This window comes from Bufo bufo, chromosome 10 (genome assembly GCF_905171765.1).
Source record: "Bufo bufo chromosome 10, aBufBuf1.1, whole genome shotgun sequence".
NCBI lineage: Eukaryota > Metazoa > Chordata > Amphibia > Anura > Bufonidae > Bufo > Bufo bufo.
The window spans coordinates 101,721,138-101,726,857 of record NC_053398.1 but is presented as its reverse complement, the minus strand read 5'-3'; positions in this window follow the sequence as shown (position 1 = coordinate 101,726,857).

Here is a 5,720-nt window from a genome sequence, read left to right as displayed (position 1 = left end):
CGAACAATCAAGCGTTTCATTCAAAATAGTCAACGGGGTCGCAAGAAGCGTGTGGAAAAACCAAGGCGCAAAATAACTGCCCATGAACTGAGAAAAGTCAAGCGTGCAGCTGCCAAGATGCCACTTGCCACCAGTTTGGCCATATTTCAGAGCTGCAACATCACTGGAGTGCCCAAAAGCACAAGGTGTGCAATACTCACAGACATGGCCAAGGTAAGAAAGGCTGAAAGACGACCACCACTGAACAAGACACACAAGCTGAAACGTCAAGACTGGGCCAAGAAATATCTCAAGACTGATTTTTCTAAGGTTTTATGGACTGATGAAATGAGAGTGAGTCTTGATGGGCCAGATGGATGGGCCCGTGGCTGGATTGGTAAAGGGCAGAGAGCTCCAGTCCGACTCAGACGCCAGCAAGGTGGAGGTGGAGTACTGGTTTGGGCTGGTATCATCAAAGATGAGCTTGTGGGGCCTTTTCGGGTTGAGGATGGAGTCAAGCTAAACTCCCAGTCCTACTGCCAGTTTCTGGAAGACACCTTCTTCAAGTAGTGGTACAGGAAGAAGTCTGCATCCTTCAAGAAAAACATGATTTTCATGCAGGACAATGCTCCATCACACGCGTCCAAGTACTCCACAGCGTGGCTGGCAAGAAAGGGTATAAAAGAAGAAAATCTAATGCCATGGCCTCCTTGTTCACCTGATCTGAACCCCATTGAGAACCTGTGGTCTATCATCAAATGTGAGATTTACAAGGAGGGAAAACAGTACACCTCTCCGAACAGTGTCTGGGAGGCTGTGGTTGCTGCTGCACGCAATGTTGATGGTGAATAGATCAAAACACTGACAGAATCCATGGATGGCAGGCTTTTGAGTGTCCTTGCAAAGAAAGGTGGCTATATTGGTCACTGATTTGTTTTTGTTTTGTTTTTAAATGTCAGAAATGTATATTTGTGAATGTTGAGATGTTATATTGGTTTCACTGGAAAAAATAAATAATTGAAATGGGTATATATTTGTTTTTTGTTAAGTTACCTAATAATTATGCACAGTAATAGTCACCTGCACACACAGATATCCCCCTAAAATAGCTAAAACTAAAAACAAACTAAAAACTACTTCCAAAAATATTCAGCTTTGATATTAATGAGTTTTTTGGGTTCATTGAGAACATGGTTGTTGTTCAATAATAAAATTAATCCTCAAAAATACAACTTGCCTAATAATTCAGCACTCCCTGTATGTCATCGGGAACATCCAGCTCCTCCTCTCTCTGCATCTTGCTGACTTTTCTAGGACTTGGAGACTTTGAAGGAGAATTGGGAAGAAGTAAAGCCAGCAAAAGATAAGGATGGTCATCATTGAGACCTGGGCCCCTAAGGCCCCTTTTACACGGGCGAGTATTCCGCGCGGATGCGATGCGTGAGTTGAATTGCACCCGCACTGAATACCGACCCATTCATTTCTATGGGGCTGTTCACATGAGCGGTGATTTTCATGCATCACTTGTGTGTTGCGTGAAAATTGCAGCAAGCTCTATATTGTGCGTTTTTCACGCAATGCAGGCCCCATAGAAGTGAATGGGGTTGCGTGAAAATTGCAAGCATCCGCAAGCAAGTGCGGATGCGGTGCGATTTTCACGCACGGTTGCTAGGAGACGATCGGGATGGAGACCCGATCATTATTATTTTCCCTTATAACATGGTTATAAGGGAAAATAATAGCATTCTGAATACAGAATCCATAGTAAAATAGCGCTGGAGGGGTTAAATAAAAATAAAAAATAATTTAACTCACCTTAATCCACTTGCTCGCGCTGACGGCATCTCGTCTGTCTCCTTCTTTGCTGAACAGGACCTGTGGTGACGTCACTCCGGTCATCACATGATCCATCACATGATCTTTTACCATGGTTATGCGGGTTGGTGGGCACGAGGTGTGGTATCCGTCACACCCCCATATCAGGAAGTTACCTAAAGCTGCCTGTACAGATTATTATAATTCTATCATAAAAAACAGAAATCAAAATTAAAGAGGTATTCCAATATTAACATGGAAGGCATAATCACTGGATATGCTATAAATATATCATATAGTTGGAACTATCTAAAAAACGATGGGTCCGTAACCCTCGTCCTGCCTTAATCCAGGCGGAGAATAAATGGAAAGATGTCCACACATGTCTGTGATTTAACTGAGAGTGCATGCTTGGCTGTGTCCATGGCCCTCATAAAAGTGAAAGATTTGCGTATATGTGTGGCTACTCAAAGCAAATTTACCAGACATTTATCGCACATTGTGTGCAAGACTTATTCACAGCATCATAGATGCTTCAATTTCAACTGCTATTTTATACATCTCTAAAAGGTTGAACCTAATTGCCCTCTCTCCCACCAATTGACAGGGTCACATATCATCACCGTTCCAATGCCTGGTCTTGAAATCTCACAGATGGGATTTGTGCCAGCTAAAGTTCAATTGGTACAGTTTGGATCTGAGAACCGGGGACAGTCGAATAAGATCTACTGTGCATGCGCCTATTGAACTCTTGCCAGCGCATGCACAAAATTTCAGAGCTAGGCATTGGAACAATGATGATGCTTGCCCCTCTCAATCAGCATAAGAGATGGAGTGACTGAAGGCTGAAAGGAGGAGGTGAAGCCTTGCTCTGAGGGGCTAGGCTTGTCTCCTCTGTGCTCCAAGCATCTAATTAGCATAAAACTAAAAGCAGTATTTTCTCCAAAATGACAGGATCTCTACAAGGCGGGTGTCAATGCATTCAACATGATCAACCCTTCCAGGTAGTATACCTGGTTACTAGGGTTGATCCTACTGACACATGCTCTTAAAGGAAAATAAATGATATAGAGTGAGGCACACATTTGCTGAAGAGAATTGTGTGGCTGGCCATTGGCTATAAATAATAGATAATAGATATTTCTCCTCTTTAAGACATGTGCTGTACCCTAGAAAAGGGTACTTGCAAACTGTTATATAATGTTATTTAATGATATTTACTATGTTAATGCCTTGTAATGTACCAGCATATCTCTGTATGGATCAGCTAGGGTTAATAATTCTGACTCTGCCCCTGTAGGAAGTTATGTATTGGACTTTGGTCTGCCCCTAGCTCACTCCTCAGAGAACTGGGCCAGAACTCCAGAGATACACTAAGGCCTCATGCACACGACCGTATTTTTTCACGGTCCACAAAACGGGGTTCCGTTGGTCCGTGATCCGTGACCGTTTTTTCGTCCGTGGGTCTTCCTTGATTTTTGGAGGATCCACGGACATGAAAAAAAAGTCGTTTTGGTGTCCGCCTGGCCGTGCGGAGCCAAACGGATCCGCCCTGAATTACAATGCAAGTCCATGGGGACGGATCCGTTTGACGTTGACACAATATGGTGCAATTTCCGTCCCCCATTGACTTTCAATGTAAAGTCAGGAGTCCCTATTATACCATCGGATCAGAGTTTTCTCCAATCCGATGGTATATTTTAACTTGAAACGTCCCCATCACCATGGGAATGCCTCTATGTTAGAATATACTGTCGGATATGAGTTAGATTGTGAAACTCATATCTGACAGTATATTCTAACACAGAGGCGTTCCCATAGTGATGGGGACGCTTCTAGTTAGAATATACTACGAACTGTGTACATGACTGCCCCCTGCTGCCTGGCAGCACCCGATCTATTACAGGGGGCTATGATACGCACAATTAACTGTGCATATCATAGCCCCCTATAAGAGATCAGGGGCTGCCAGGCAGCAGGGGGCAGACCCCCCTCCCTCCCCAGTTTTAATTTCATTGGTGGCCAGTGTGCGCCCCCCCCCCCCGGCCCCCCCTCTATTAGATTAATATCATTGGTGGCCAGTGTGCGGCCTCCCTCTCCCCCCCCGATCATTGGTGGCAGCGGAGATTCCGATCGGAGTCCCAGTTTAATCGCACTGGGGCTCCGATCGGTAACCATGGCAACCAGGACGCTACTGCAGGCCTGGTTGCCATGGTTACTTAGCAATATTACAATATTAGAAGCATCATACTTACCTGCTGCGCTGTCTGTAACCGGCCGGGAGCTCCTCTTACTGGTAAGTGACGGGTCTGTGCGACGCATTGCTTAATGATCTGTCACTTACCAGTAGGAGGAGCTCCCGGCCGGTCACAGACAGCGCAGCAGGTAAGTATGATGCTTCTAATATTGTAATATTGCTAAGTAACCATGGCAACCAGGCCTGCAGTAGCGTACTGGTTGCCATGGTTACCGATCGGAGCCCCAGTGCGATTAAACTGGGACTCCGATCGGAATCTCCGCTGCCATCAATGATCGGGGGGGGGGGGGGGAAAGGGGAGGCTGCACACTGGCCACCAATGATATTAATCCAATAGAGGGGGGGCCGGGGGGGGGCCACACACTGGCCACCAATGATAATACAATAGAGGGAGGGAGGGGGGGCCGGGGGGGCCGTACACTGGCCACCAATGATAATACAATAAAGGAAGGGAGGGGGGGGGGCCGGGGGAGGCCGCACACTGGCCACCAATGATATTACAATAGAGGGAGGGGTGCGCACTGGCCACCAATGAAATGAAAACTGGGGAGGGAGGGGGGTCTGCCCCCTGCTGCCTGGCAGCCCCTGATCTCTTATAGGGGGCTATGATATGCACAATTAACCCCTCAGGTGCAGCACCTGAGGGGTTAATTGTGCGGATCACAGCCTCCTGTAAGAGATCGGGTGCTGCCAGGCAGCAGGGGGCAGTCATGTACACAGTTCGTAGTATATTCTAACTAGAAGCGTCCCCATCACTATGGGAACGCCTTTGTGTTAGAATATACTGTCGGATATGAGTTTTCACGAAGTGAAAACTCATCTCTGAAAAAGCTTTTATGCAGATGGATCTTCGGATCCGTCTGTATGAAAGTAACCTACGGCCACGGATCACGGCCGCGGATGCCAATCTTGTGTGCATCCATGTTCTTTCACGGACCCATTGACTTGAATGGGTCCGTGAACCGTTGTCCGTCAAAAAAATAGGACAGGTCATATTTTTTTGACGGACAGGAAACACGGATCACGGATGCTGCTGCAAAACGGTGCATTTTCCGATTTTTCCACGGACCCATTGAAAGTCAATGGGTCCGCGAAAAAAAAATGGAAAACGGCACAACGGCCACGGATGCACACAACGGTCGTGTGCATGAGGCCTAACACTGAGAAATTTACTGAGAAAAATCATCTCTACTACACAGTACTCTAGTAAAAGATAAAGAAAAGATCTGGAAGGTCCCGAATCTGTATGGCTGTTTAAAGGGTTTCGATCATCAGAAATTCTCCTAAAAAAACACACTTTTAAAATATGCTAATGAGCCTCTAGGTGCTATGAGGGCGTTGATTCAGCACCTAGACGCTTGGTCTACTAACCATTTATCCCGCCCAGGTCCTCCGTTTAGCCCACCCCGCTCCTCTTGAGCGCATTCTGTATTTTGCGGAACAGAACAGCTGATCCCTAATAGAACAGTACTATTCTTATCCGTAATGCGGACAATAATAGGACATGTTCTATTTTTTTGCAGAACGGAAATACGGACATACGGAAACGGAATGCACACGAAGTAACTTCCGTTTTTTTGCGGACCCATTGAAGTAAATGGTTCCGCAAAAAAAAACGGAATGGAGACGTAAAGAAAATACGTTTGTGTGCATGAGCCCTTATGTGGTG